This window comes from Protopterus annectens, chromosome 3.part1 (genome assembly GCF_019279795.1).
Source record: "Protopterus annectens isolate FY-2018-M chromosome 3.part1, PAN1.0, whole genome shotgun sequence".
NCBI lineage: Eukaryota > Metazoa > Chordata > Ceratodontiformes > Protopteridae > Protopterus > Protopterus annectens.
The window spans coordinates 1796559742-1796575480 of NC_056732.1; the positions used below are offsets into that span (position 1 = coordinate 1796559742).

The 15739-nt window shown below is 42.5% G+C and overlaps 1 protein-coding gene across 1 annotated transcript in view; it reads right to left on the reverse strand.

Moving 5' to 3' along the window:
* LOC122797871 (nuclear GTPase SLIP-GC-like) overlaps nucleotides 1-15739 on the reverse strand; it is a 1420327-nt gene that overhangs the window by 647172 nt on the left and 757416 nt on the right. The gene's annotated exons all lie outside the window — the stretch shown is intronic.

Consider the following 15739-nt stretch of genomic DNA (forward strand, 5'->3'; position numbering starts at 1 on the left):
TGGGGGGTGGTGACTTCAAATGTGACCGCTTTATCGTCGGATCTTACAAGCGAGGATGATACTGCAGCAACTCCATCAAGGCTGGGTATGAGACAGCCTTCTATCCCAGACACAGGTCACCTCTGAACAGTCTGTATGAGACTGAGTAGAGGGACAGGGCTTCTAGCCAATCTGTATAGAATAGGTGTTTAAGACCCTGGATTTTCCTTGTCAGGAACTGCTGTGGCCTCTCCAGCTGCTGCATGTGCTTGGCAAGGTACATGCCAAAGGGGGCATTGTACTCGATAAAAGGTCTGATAAGGAAGGAGTACAGGGATGTTATGACCTCCTTGTTCCTGGATGAAATACCCTTACCTATGAGGTGGGCCATGTAGAAAGCCTTACATACAACTGAGGCAATGTGGTGGTCAAAAGTCAGGTTGCTCTCAACCTGGATGCCTAAGTCCCTCACGGCTCATTGCATGCTTAGTACACTGCTATTAATTTGATAATTAATGGGTATGCCATTTTCCTCAAAGGGGATAATGATGCATTTCTTGGCATTCAGTTTGATGTCATGCTTCTGGCACCAGTCATTAGTTTGGTTAAGGCCATCTTGGAGGATGTTCATATCACTAGGGGGATTTAATACAGCACCCAGCTTACAGCCATCTGCAAACTTGGTCAGCTACAGACCACTGGTTTTGGCTTGAACCTCAGAAAAGTATATCCCAAACAGTAGAGGCCCCAAGACAGATCCTTGGGGTACACTGCTCATTACAGGTCTACTACTAGAGTTGTCTTCCCCTATTTTGACTGAGTGGGTTCTATCAGTGAGCCAGCTAGCTGCCCATTTGGTAGCATATGGGTTGATGCCTAGCTGAGAGAGTTTACCTATTATGCCCGAGTGGGGAACAATGTTGAAAGCTTTGGCTAGGTCAAGGTAGACAGTGTTCAACATCTTCCTCTCATCCATAGCTTTGGAGACTGTTTCAAAGAAGTCAACCAAGTTAAACAGGCATGATCTCACTTTGACAAAACCAAACTGTGTGGGGTCAAGGATTTGGAGTTTGTCAATGTCCTTATTTATAAGGTCCATGATAATGCATTCCATGGCCTTGCAGATCAGGCTAGTTAGGCTGATGGGCCTATAATTGCCTGGGTCAGTGGGAGGCTCCACCTTTGTGTAGAGGGATGACAGTGGCTGCCCTCCATTCAGCTAGGATGAAGCTGGTGCTCAGGCTTTGGTTGAATAGGGTGCCTAATGGTGCTGAGAGCTCTTACCTGAGTTCATGTAGGATGCAGCCAGGGGATATTCTTGGGTCCTCTGGAGGGCGTATTTTTTGCTTTTGAGATGGCATTAAAGTCTTGCTCCCTAGTGATGAGGGGAGGGGTGCAGGTGTTGGGGATGCCCTGGTTTTCTGATTGGGGGGGGGGGGAGTGAAGTTTTAACTGAACCTGTCTACCAGCAGGTTGGCTACATCTACAGCATTTGTGTACGTGGTATTCTTGACCAACCAGTTCAGAGCAATTTGAGTGTTACCTTTGAGATTGCAGACGTATGTGAAGAAGGCCTTGTGATTGTCCTTAGTGGATGTGGTCAATCTGGACTCAAAATTAACCTTGCAGGATTTCATCAGTGACCTTATTTGCTTGTTCAGACAAAGAAGAGATTGTTTCCAACTTGGGACCTGCTCCTTCTTGGTATTGGATGGCAATTTTTTCCTTTTATTATAGAGTTTGTTTATTGCTGATGTCCACCAGACAAGTTTAATCTTCCTTGAGGAAGATCATTTGGTTCTGTCAGGTATTGCAGAGTTTATGCAGCTATGTAGGTGCTCATATAGTTTTTTGGTGTAGGCTTGGGCATTAGTGCTAGTGCCAGCTGAAAGGATGCTTAAACCTGCTCTCTGGAGCTTGTACTCAGCTTTGGAAAAGTTTTTTGCTTGACTTTGGCAAGTGGGGAGTCAGGGGAGATGGTGACTTTGAAACTGATCGCTTTATGGTCGGATCTTACTAAGAAGGATGATATTGTAGGGGTGATACAGTGACTACTCATGTTGGTTAGTACCAAGTCCAGGATATTTTCACCTCTCCTGGGGGTGTCGACCAGTTGATCCAATGCATTGACATTGACAAAGTTGAGGAATCTCTGGGCATTCGTGTTTGGGTAGAATAGGTCTTCCATTCTATGGTTGGGTAGTTAAAGTCCTCCAGGATCAGAGTAGAGGATTGAACCTTGATGGATTCAAGTAAGTCCAGATTGGAGGAGTGGGCATCCTGAGGTATGGTTGGGGTCTGCAGCTAGCTATGATTTGAATAGGTGTTTTGTCAACAGTTAACTGCACTTGGAGTGTCTCCTGTGTGTCATACTGTTTGACCAGCATGGAGATGCGTATGTCTTTGATAAATATTGAAACTCCACCTCCTTTGGCTTTGTAGCCCTCCATTTGGTGTCTGAAAGCATGATAGGACAGGTAACCTGGTAAGGCTGGGATGCTCTCTGCAGTTTTGAACCAGGTATCAGTGACTGCACAAATGTCAGCATCTTCCAAGGAGAGGAATGCTTGTATTGAGTGCAGTTTCATGTTAAGACTCCTAGTGTTTAGCAGCATCACCTTTAAATTTCATTTTGAAGAAATTGTTAATTTTGTCCTCATGATTTTACCTAACAAAGGCACTATGGGGCAGGCAAGAGCTTTTGCCAGAAGTTCGAAGCCCAGGGGAGACAGATGAAGGCCATCTCTGGTAAAGCATTGTGGTCTGTCAGTCATGTTCTCCCAGGCTGTCAGGTACTGGATTCCCTTGGAATGACATCAGAAACTAAGCCAATTCTTGAAGTCAATCATTTTCTATCTGTATTGAGGCATCATTCTGGGTGACAGTAGGATGCTTCTTAAGGCTAGGGACATATCTGCCTGGGACACATATTCAGCAAGCTCAATCATATCTCTCTTCATATAGTCCAGAGAGGTACGTCTCAAGTCATTCACACCAACATGGACTATGACAGAATCATAACAGTACCTGTTGTTGAGAAACTTGAGTGCGTGCATGATATGGCAGATTGTAGCACCTGAAAAGCAGCTTACTGTGACTTTCTCCTTGTCTAGGCTGGTGAGGGGCACATCTGTGTGTTTCACGATAGAGTCTCCTATGACTAGTATGTTGGGTTTGTGTCTGGGCCTTAAAGGATGTGAGACACAGGCATGTGTACTATGTGTGGTGCTTGATGCTGTGGTTTACGATGTGCAAGTGTGTTTTTGCCTTGCATGTCTCTTTTGTTTAGGTATGTTTTTGTTGAGAACCTCTGCATATGTGGGAGTGTATTGTACAGGTATGGGTGGTGTAAGGGGTGTGGCATTTGTGGTGCTTGACCAGACAACCTTCTCAGTGCCAGATGTGCTGGCTTGTGATTGAGACAGCAAGGATTCTAGACTCTTAATGTAATTCATCTCTCACATATTGTGTTCCTAGGTGGTAGTAGTAGGGCATTGTCTGTGTACATGAGGCAGTTGTTACACTGTCTCAGGATGCCGCTATCAACCAGACTAGCAGGAGAAACCATAGTAAATTGTCAATTCATGGTTGTCAGAATCTGTGGAAGAGAAGTCAGGGATAGTAGAATGGGTATGATCTGAGGAGAGTATCTATAGGTGTCAGTAGGGCTGGATAAAATCAAATCAGTAGCTGCAAGGGAGGGTCTCACTTAAACATGAATGCTGGTAAGGGAAAAACTGCAGCTAAGATACCTTATAAAGGGTTAAAACAGTGCAGTGACAGTGCACAATGTGCAAACAAGTGCAAACCCACACAAATGCGGGGTTTAAGTACCACAGAAATGATAGTAAAATAGAAACGCTGGAATTGTCCAATCAACCCTTGTCCCTAAGCTCCTAGCCAAAAAGCCTATGCCAGTTCCAACCAGTTCACTTACTCTCACTAAGTGCAGGTAGGTCCCAGCCAACACAATATGGTGTAGCAGGAAACACAGGAAACACAAAAACAAATCTAGATACAGCAAAACCTGTAACCAGACTATGCTAAAGATATTTCAATTCTGTTTAGGTCAATTTAACACAGGAGAAGAGATACACACTTAAATATAACAGCAGACCAGTTCACACTCAGTTAATTAAACAGTTTAACAGTAAAACAGTGAAAAAATACTGTGCAGATGTATTGCAAATTAATAAAATGCACAATTAATCAAAGATAAGTGCAGTATAAGTCAGTCTAAATTGAAAAATGGCACTTAATTTTGCAGATTCTCTCAGCAGATTTGAAATCAGCACAGGGTAGATACAGAATGCTCAGTACCTTGTAGCTCAACTAAATCAACCCTTGTCCCTGAGCTCTTAGCTAAATATCCTATGCCAGAACAGTTCCAACCAGTTCACATACTCACCGTAAGTGCAGGTAGGCCCCAGCCAAGTAGAGCTCTTTGTAGTTGGGCACACGGAGTAAAAACTCAATGCAGAACAAAAATTGTTGTTATTCTACTTAGGTATGCAAGAAACATGTAAGCACTTAAATTTAGGCAGCACAGGCTTATATATTTTGTACTTTCCTACATTAGCCACTATAGGTTCATAGGAGGTTACTAGGCTAATGGCCCTAGGGCCTTTACAAGCCTAACCATGCAATACCCTAATTGACCATGGTTAGATGGTCATTGTTAGTGGAGCGAATCTATGATTGGCACTGACTGCCCCTGTCCTTGAGGGACACACATGCCACCCTTGGGGTGAATTTATGGTCTCCCATCAAATTGCCTATGTTGCACTTAAATAGGGTCACTGAGGGCATCACATCCAAGACTAGGAATGTTGTAACTTCCTCTGTAGTTGACCCTCATCAGACCACTAATAGAGTACAATGCTCTCTTTTGCTTATACCTCACCAGACAGCTGCAGCAGCTGGAGAGACCAAAGATGCTTCTAGCCAAGAGCACAGCTGGACAATGAGACAAAAAAACACAACTGCAACCATGCTAGCAAGCACATTCCTTAACAGATGCAGATGAGATGCAGACATGGACCATTTTAGGAGAATGAGATATCATTAGTTTTTTTTTTTTTTTTTTTTTGCCAGGAACCACATGGTGGAAAAATGTCATTTCACTGGCTGGATCCACCCGAAGACATTTTTGCACAGTAATACCATCATGTGCAAGCCCTAACAAAGCCAATGAAACAGCATTTATTCACAGCAGTGATCTTACTTCCACAGAAGAGGTTGAAAATATAAAAAAATATATAAATGTAAGCATAATTGCCTGAAAGATATTAAAGTTGAATTATCTTGGAGGTGCACAAATTATACCAGGCTGATCAAAGTTAACAGTAAGCTGGAACAGAGAAGGAGGAGAACGATTATAATCTTTACAAAGCAGGCAACAGCTAAAACAGATATCTGCCACTGCTTGAAATAATAGTTCTCTCCTCCTTTCTCTGTTCCAGCTTACTGTTAACTTTGATCAGCCTGGTATAATTTGTGCACCTCCAAGATAATTCAACTTTAATATCTTTCAGGCAATTATGCTTACTTTTTTATATTGTATTTAATACCTGTACTGCTACTCCTGTCCAGGCTGTAAGCTAGCACTTTCGCTGGACCACTCCTTGGTGTCTGTTTCTTTTCTCTACATCCCACTCTCTCTCTCTCTCCCTGAATCAACCAACTCTCTCTAGCTCTCTGACAACAGTGCCTTTCCTTTGCACATATCTTTGGTCCCCTCTCCCTTCATCTGCACTCCTCTACTTGGGTGCCTGGCCCCTGGTTTGCTCCCCTAAACTTCTGCTGTACATCACTACTGACCTACCCTTTCTCTTTCTCCCCACACCTCTGCCTCCCTGCCTTCTCTATCTCTTATTTGCCTAACTTCCCTGGCTTTCCTGATTGTTTCTTGTAGCTTAGTTTCTAGGGGTGCATGCAATGCTCCATTCACCCTTGCTATGCTCGGGCTCTCTTCGCTCCCCTACCCTACCCCCATCCCCACCCACCCTTACATCAATTACTCTTATACTCTCCATTCCCTCCCCTTCCTGCCTGCTCAGCCTCTCACAATACACTTCCTACCAATACTCCCCCCATTCACCTCACTTCCATCCCTCCCCTTCCTGCCAGCCCGGCCTCTCACAACACACTTCCTGCCAGTACTCCTCCTCATCTCACCTCACTTCCTTCTTCCACTTCAGTTTTTCTTCTCATACTAACTCTCACTCATCCCCCTGACAATCCAGCTCTTCCTCGTCTTTGCCAATCCACTACTCTTATACCTATTAGCCATAACTTTATTTCACTCATACCACTCATACCTCCCTAACCCACTTAAAGGTTCCCCCACCTCTACCTCCCACACTAACCTCTTAATTACTTACTACTCAGCTATCTCCCCATCACTCTTTAGTATCACCTCCTCTACTTTTCTCAAATTTACCCTCCTTCACAACCATACAAATACCCTCAACCCCAAGCCAAAACTCGTCTTCCTTCACCTAGCATATATTCCACTCACACACCTCACAAATAAACGTCTACTCTCTGATGACATCCACCCTAACCCAGGCCCTCAGTCACTTCATCATCCCTCCAATCCCATCCCTTCTGCTCTCACCCCTAACCATACCCATACTCACTTACAACAAACACCTGCACATAAACATCTGTCCATATAGTCTATAAATATTCAAAGTCTAACTAACAAGATCTCAGAGCTACATTCCTGGATAGCCCATACAAACCCTAACATCCTTGCCTAGTCCGAAACTTGGCTCAAGTCTCACTTCACTAACAGTGAAATACTGCCACCTGGTTTCAATATATATTGTGCAGATAGATCCCCTAAAAAAGTGGTGGTGTAGCCATACTCTACTCAGACAGCCTAAACCTGTCTCCTATCACTGTCCCCATCCCCAATTTCCATCCTGCTGAACTTCTCATCCTAAACTGCCATCTTAACCCACACAAGAAATTTGCTGTCACTTCTATCTACATACCCCCTGGGAATAATATACCCACCCTCAAAAATATCCTATCCTGGTTTAGTCACAACTTAGACTATGAAACTCACATTCTTGGTGATGTTAATATAGACTGGTCCAAACTTACTACTGACTCACCACAATTCAGCATCAACTTGCATGGCTTCCATCAATTACTTATACCCCTCACCCATTTCAACAAAGACTTATCTTCCGGGTCCACCACTGACTGGATACTCACCAACTCTACTCACCTCTTCCATGGTCCATGTACCCTTCCTGACTCCTTAAGTGATCACTTCCCCACCCCTATCTTTAGACACATCTCCCAGACACACAAACCCCACCTATTTAGAGATTGTCATAAGCTCTCTAACTTCAATAATGCCCAATTTAACTCCATGCTATCCAGTATGGATTGGTCCATGCTTAAACACATCCCTCTTGATGATGCTGTCATTAAATTCAACAACATTTTCCTAGATACCCTTAATTCCCTTGCTCCCTCCAGGAAAATCAGAACTAAATCAAACTATGCTCCATGGCTCTCCAAAGATACTACAGCACTAATGCATAACAGGGATAGCACCTGGAAGTTATGGCTTAAAACCAGGCACACTTCCCACCTACTCAAATACAGACAATTATGTAACCTAGTTAAGAAATTAGTCACTAAAGACAAGACATCTTACTACAACTCACCTCAACTAGACAACAGGTCAAACCCGCGCAGTTTCTGGACTACTCTTAACAAGATACTTTAACCTGGCAAGTCTTCTAGCCCCTCACCCTACCCCAACAAATCTCCTCCTGAAATTGCTACCCTACTCAATAAACACTTCATTGACACTATCCAAAACTTTATACCTTCAAATACTAATGTTGAAACTATCACTACTGCCAACAACCCTCAAAGACAGAATCTCTTCTCATTTAAACCTGTGTCAAGTTCCGACATTAAATCCCTTCTTCTTAAGCTTAAACCATGTCCTCCCTCTACCAATAACCAATCGCCTACATTTGTCAAACTATCCTATATACATTCTCATTAACAGATCTATACAAGAGGCTACAGTTCCCACTACATAAGGGTGGCAACTCCACTGATCCATCTAACTATCGTCCCATTGCTATTCTTTCTTCCATCTCCAAGTTGCTCAAAAAATGCATTCATTCACAACTTCTCAACCACCTACTCCAACACAACCTTCTCACTCTCACTCAGCATGGTTTCCATCCCTACCACAGCACATCCACCGCCCTCCTCTCTTTCACTCATATCATAGCCAATGCCCTTGATAACAATCAGCTAATATCCTGCCTCTTCCTTGACCTTTCCAAAGCCTTTAATACAGTCTCTCACCCTATACTCCTTTCTAAATTATCTAACCTAAACCTGTCTTCTTCCCCCTTGCATGGTTCTCCAGCTATCTCTCAGTTAGGCAGTGTCTGTCAAATGGCTCTGCTCCTGCTCTCCCTTTATATCTATTCCAACAGGTGTTCCTCAAGACTCTATCTTGGGTTCCCTCTTATTTATTATCTTTACAAACAAACTATTCACCTCTTGCAGACAATCTTCTCTTATACAATAAGCAGACAACTCTACACTCATCTCAATCTCCAGTAGTATCACAGACCTTCTCACCCTTACTCCAAACTCCTTTCTATCCACAGAGAAATGGCTATCTGACAATCTGCTTATCCTTAACCCCAAGAAGACCAAACACCTGCTCTTTCTCCCCTGCTCTCTTTCCAACCACAAATCTACATTTACCATAACATCCCCTAACAACACAATCATAAAACCTGAACCACACACTAAAATGTTTGGTGTCATTATAGATGACGAGCTCAAATTTAACATACACTTACTGGAAGGAATAAAAAAAAAAAACACACCAGAAACTTGGCTTGCTCTATCGTAACAAAATATTTCTTACTCCAAATGCTAGACTCACCTTAGCACAGTCCTTCCTCTTGCCCACACTTCTCTACACAGCCCTCATACTAACGAACATACAAGCTACCACCATGAACAAATTTATCACAAAATCGCAAGAGTCATTACCAACTCCCCCCTACAACTCCCATCACTGCCTATCCCTCAACTCCTTACAATGGCTTGAATTTCCTCAGCTACTGCTACTTTCTCAATTTCAAGTTATTCACTTCATTCTATGCAGGCCTTCACCCTGTCCAGCTCTCACTACTCTTTTATTCTACCAATACCCCTTCTGGAACCCTCCGCACCTCTAGTCAACAACTTCTGAATGTAGATCATCCAAAGAAGAACACAGGCAAGCTACAATATAACTGCTCTATAGCCCACACTTAGAACAAACTTCCTCTACACATACGCTCCATCATACACCCTGCACACTTTATAAAGGAACTCAAACATTATCTTCTCAACACTAAATCATGTCTCTGCTTAGAAGTTACCTGATATCTCCCCTTTATACAATGGTGCTTCTTCCTTCTGAACTCCTGAACGCACCTATACCTTCCTACAATGCCTAGGCAAGAAATCTGATTCACTTGTATATCACTTGTTTGATCACTTGTATATAACTCGTTTGTACATATATATATATATATGTACACACACACACACACACACACACATATATATATATATATATATATATATATATATATATATATATATATATACATACATACATATATATATATATATATATATATATATATATATATATCTATACAAAAAAAACCTATAGGGGTTCATATACTCATTTCTTTGAGAGAACCCTCTTACTGTAATCTAAACATGTTTGATTCATATCTGTATTAATATGTCATGCAGTTATACTTGGTTATGGTACTTTGGATTTTTTGTTACCTATGTTACCCTAATTGTTTTTGTAATTGGAGCTTTTCTCCTCTGGTCTCCACTGAAAACGGGCTCCTGGCCCAACTGGACCAACCCAGTTAACAAATGTCAAATAAAAAATAATAAATAAATAATATTGCACTTGATAAAGATGATATAAATAAATATTGCACTTTCTTGGAATTTCTGTGATATATATTTTGCAACAGACTATAGGTATTTGTGAACAAAAAAAGAAAGAATTGATGTAGTTAATGTCCAGTTCTCTGGGACTTATGCCCAACTTCAGAAGTCTGGCCACTGTTGGCTAGAAACTGTTATTGAATCTGGTAACCCTGGGGCAGATGCTGCGATATCTTCTACCTGATGCCAGATGCTTAACAGTCCATGCGCTGGATGTGTGGTGTCTTGTATTATTTTAGTGGCCCTTCTGATGGTTCTTGCAGAGTTAGGGTTACCAAATATCTGGCAAAAGGAGGACATGTCCTCCTTTTCAGCATTGTGTCCTCCATCCGGCAGGCATTGCCTACAAAGGCAAAAATGCCCATCTTTCTTCAATCCCACAGGTACATAACATCAGTGGTGGCTTGTGGCATAGGACTGCCAGGCTGCAGCCCCCCGCCAACTTTCTCCACACACACAAAAAAATAAAAGAAAACACTTTAATTCTTTAATTTACACAGTAGTAGCAGTTCGAACTGCTACTACTGTGTAAACAGTACTGTAAAGTAAAGTAATGCATTTATTTCTATGTGGAACTCAGGGCAGCTCGCATGCGTGCTGAAGTTCTGGTTCAATAATAATAAAAAAAAATATATATATCTTTTTTTCCTCTCCAGACTGTTTTAAAAACAGTCCGGATTGAGACAACCGAAGGCATCAATGCAGATGCCCAGAAGTCTTTGCGGTTTAACCGCCAGAAGCAGGAACCTAACAGGACTGCGAAGTCAGCAGTCTGTCACATAATCTGTATATTTGACGTAGCTGATGATTAGTCCTGTTACTCTTGCGTTCTCTTCCTGTGCTTTAGTTGTAAGGGAGAGAGTGAGAGAGTGGAGACAGTCATATTAGTGTTCAAGGTAAGTATTTTTTTTCCCTGGCAGGGCCAACCAGATACTTTCTTTGTTTTTTTCCTAACAGGGTGAACTAGAGGGTCTATATTAAAACACTGAAACCTCACTTATGTGAATACCTAAACACCGACACATAAATAGCGAACTGAACGAATACCGAATGTCCTGAAGTGCGAAATTTGAAATATCGAATTGCCATACTTGGCCAACTCCACCGCCTGCTACATACTACCTTCTTCTTCTTCTTTCAGCTTTTCCCGGTTAGGGGTCGCCACAGCGGATCACCCATCCATTCATGATTGGCTGCTACATACTACCTACCCAAACAAAATAAATGATCCACACTTCCCCATATCTACACTTTACCCATAAATCTCATATCCTAATCAAACATGCATTACACACAAATGTATCTAACTATAAACAAACAACACCCAAGTACGGGAAAAGTGTAATTTATGTATATATTCAGCTACACAACTATATTAATATATATGCACTTAACTTAACCCTACTTCTAACCCTAACGTGTAGGTTGCATGTATTACTATATATGCACTTACCTTAACCCACACCCTAACCCTAAGGTCAGTAACTATTGCACATTTACATTAGGGATCTATACTGGATAAGGGACAACTATGGCAATTCCATATTTCAAATTTCCTGCTTCAGGACGTTCGGTGTGCTTGCGGCTCGCTATTTATGTGTCGGCGTTTAGGGATTCGCGTAAGTGAGGTTTTGGTGTTCTAATATAAACCCGAACTAGCTACTAATATTATGTGTGTTTTAAGGGCCGTTGATGACTTTTTTTTATATGTATTATGACCTGGCAGGGTTAAACCAGATACTAGGGAGGTGATGTGTTTTGGGGACTGTTGATTTTCTTTTTTTAATAAATTGGCACGGTCAACCAGATTCCTGTGAGCTGTGTTTTTTGGGGCTGTTGAAGACTTTCTTTAATACCTCTCAACCTCTTAGAGCAAGAAATCTGGACAAAGCCATAAGTAATGAAGGGACAAGGTCCAAAAATAGGGACAATTTTTAAATATTGCTCTTGCAAACTTAAAAAGTTGATATAATAACAGATCTTGCATTAACATAAATTTTCTGAAGGTTATGAAATCCGAAACTCAAATGTATGACATTATTTTCTGAATTTAATCTTTAATGATTTGCCAATGGTTTGCCAGAAAATCCCAATTTTATGAGAAACAGACCTAAAATATGAGGTAAAAATCTGTACAGTGGAGACATATGCTTTCTTTTTTGAATATATCCTGGCAGGTTTAACCAGATATAAGGAAGCAATGTGTTTTGGGGGCTGTTGATGATTTTCTTTTTTTAACATAATAGACTGGCAGGGCCAACCAGATGCTAGTGGTCGGTGTATTTTGGGGGCTATTGATGACATTCTTTCTTTTTTTTTAAATATTATATCCTGGCAGGTGTCAAAGAGATACTAGCTATGCAGTGTGTTCTGAGGGGCTATTTGTGCATGACATGTTTTTTTCAACTTAATATCTTTTTGCAGGGTCAGTCAAGATACATTATAATGGTTTGTCAATGTTTTGTTGTTGAAACAAACTCCCCTCTTAGGCTCATAGGTTCACAGGTAGGTAGTAGGCTATCTGCCTGAAGGCATTTATAAGCCTAGCTGGAAAGTGTTGGCTTTCGCAGCCCCCTTAGATTAGTTCCCTGTGCCTTTGTCCAGCAGAGCCATTGAAGTGATCCCCAGGGTATACTTTCTGTTTCCCATCCACTCATCAAGGTTTCTCTTGAAGAGGGTTAGCAAGGAGCTCTGCCTAATGTACACTGGATTCCTGTTCCAGAGCATGGAAAGTCCCTGGGGCAGGAATCTATCCCTCCAGAACGTGCTATTTATTGTTGTGGTGAGGTTTAGATCCCTAGAGCATTTGGCTCGAGGGCATAGGGTTTTCTTTAGGTGGAGCATGTCCATCAATTCTGGGTTGGACATGGCTTTGTATGTCAGGCAGAGATCACCTCTGAGTAGGCGATATGCAACCAAGTATAGCTGGAGTTTCTTCAGTTGAGCTGCTTTGAAGCCAGTGATCATCTTGGTGAGGTACTTCTGTGGTCTTTCAAGCTGTTGCAGGTGTCTTGTAAGGTATATCCCAAATGGGGTATTGTACTCTATGATGGGTCTGATGAGTGATGCATAGAGGGGCACAATGATCTCCTTTGATCTGGATGCAAACCCTTTTTTTCTCACCACTTTGGCATTGTGATTGTCAAAGGAGAGGTTACTATCTACTTGGGTCCCTTATTACGTCTTCCATATTTAGGGGGCTACCACCTATGTGGTAGTTTATGGGTACTATGTTTTTAAAAAGGGGATGACTATGCACTTTTTGGCATTTAGCTTGAGACCATAGTTTTGACACCAGGTATCTGTCTCAGTGAGACCCTTTTGGAGGATGTCTGTGTCAGCCTGAGAGTCAGTTATAGCCCCTAGTTTGCAGTCGTCTGAGAACTTGGTCAGCTATAGTCCTCCTGTGCTTGCCTGTACCTCTGAGAAGTATATGCCGAATGGGGTGGGGGGGTCTTAGGACTGAGCCCTGGGGAACACCACTTGTAACTGGTTTAGAGTCATACCTAGCTCCCATACCTCTTACCATGTGGGTTCTGTCCATGAGCCAGTTGGCAACTCATCTCATGATGTAGAAGTTTATGTTCAGGCTGGTGAGCTTGTCTATAATACCTGAATGGGGAATGGTATCGAAGACCTTTGCAAGGTCTAGGTAGGCTGTGTGGACCACCTTTCCCTTGTCTATAGCCTTGGTAACTGCCTCAAAAAAGTCCACCAGGTTTAGGAGGCATGATCTGCCCTTAACAAAGCCGAACTGGGTAGGGTCCAGTGTTTGGAGATTACCAATGTCTCTGTTAATGAAATCCATGATGATGCATTCCATAGCCTTGCAGACCAAGCTAGTCAGGCTTATAGGCCGATAATTCCCGGGGTTTATTGTGACTCCACCTTTGTGGAGTGGAATAACTGTTGCTGTGCACCATTCTATGGGTACATAGCCTGTGGAGAGGCTAAGTTTGAACAGTGTGTTTAGGTGAGGGGTTAGTTCATCTTTGAGCTCATGTAGGACACAGCCTGGGACACCATCCAGTCCCATTGATGCTGTGTTTTTGGCTTTGGAGAGGGCTGTTTTAACTTGAGTGTCTGTGATTTCAGGGTCATTAAATTCTTCTGGTATGGTTATGGGCCCTTTTGGGGGTGAGAGGGGGGTGAAGTTTGCACTGAACCTGTCTGCTAGGATGTTGGCGATATCGGTTGATTCAGTGTATTTTGTACCATTCTGCACCAACTCCGAGCAGATCTGAGAATTGCCACTTAGATTCTTGACATAGCTAAAGAATGCCTTGTGGTTATCTTTGGAGTCCTTGGCAATTTTTCATTCGAAGCTAGCCTTAGATGATTTTATGAGGGATCGTAGTTTCTTCCTGATACTGATCAGGGATATCTTTCCATCTTGGGATTTTACTCTTTTCTGTACTAGTTTCCTCCTTCTGTTGTACAGCTTGTTTATTGCAGGGGTCCACCAGACTGGTTTCCTTTTCTTGTAGGAGTGAGTCTTGGTTTTGCTTGGGATAGCACAATCCATGCATTCTTGTAGGTGCCCGTAGAGTGCATTTGTAAAGGATTTTGCAGCTTGGACAGCATTATCTTTTAGTATGGGGGCTTTGAAACTTTCCACCTCGATCTTAAGTAACGTGAAGTTTGCTTTTGAAAAGTTTTTCACGGTGGTTTCTTTGACCGGGGGTGGGGGCAGAATGTGGATATCCAGAGTGATTAGTTTATGTTACGATCTAACCAGTGAGGGGTTGACCTCTGGTGTGGAACACCGGTCGCCCATGTTGGTGATGACCAGGTCCAATATGTTGTCATCTCTTGTGGGGGTATTGACAAGTTGATCCAGGGTATTAGAGTTTATAAATTCTAGGAAATGTTGGGCAAGGGAGTTAGTACTTAAGTAGTTCTCCTAGTTAATGTTTGGGTAATTTTAATCACCCAATATCAGGGTGGTTGGTAGGACCTTTATGTTTCCCAGTGTTTCCAGAAATGTAGAATGGGGGTCCTGGACATAGTGAGTGATCTGTAGCAAGCTACAACTTGGATTGCAGTTTTGCCCATTGTTAGTTGCATGTGGATGATCTCTGAAGCATCGTGCTGTGCCACTAACCTGGAGGTGTGGGTATCCTTGATGAATATGGATACTCCCCCGCCTTTTGTATTTCGGTCCAGGTTTTGTGGCCAAAATGTAAGGTATGAGTTGTAGCCTGGTAGTGCTTTGGTGCTCTCTGGAGCCTTAAATCAGGTTTCTGTTAATGCACAAATATGGATTTTCTCCATACTGAGGAGTTCCTCGACTGCGTGCATTTTGAGGTTTAGACTTCTGGCACTGAGTAGCATTACCCTCGTTTTTTTGTTACTTGTGCTATTTACAGCAGTGGATTTGTCTTTTGAGCCTTGCCTAAAAAAGGCAGTATGGAGGTGGCAAGAGCCCTGGCCAATATTCGAAAGCCTAAGGGTGACAGGTGCAAGCCATCTCTAGCGAAGCAGCGTGGCTTGTCCCAGGCTGACAGACACTGGATCCCCTTTGAATGACACCAGAAGCTTAGCCAATTGTTGAAATTGATAATGTTTTCTTTATACCGTGGTATAATTCTTGGTGAGAGCAGAATGCTACTCAGGGTCAGGGTCATACCGGCCTGGGCTATGTGATCAGAGAGCTCCTCCATGTCTTTTTTCATGTAGTCCAGGGAGGTACAGCTCAGGGCATTCACACCAACATGGACCATGACAGAGTCATATT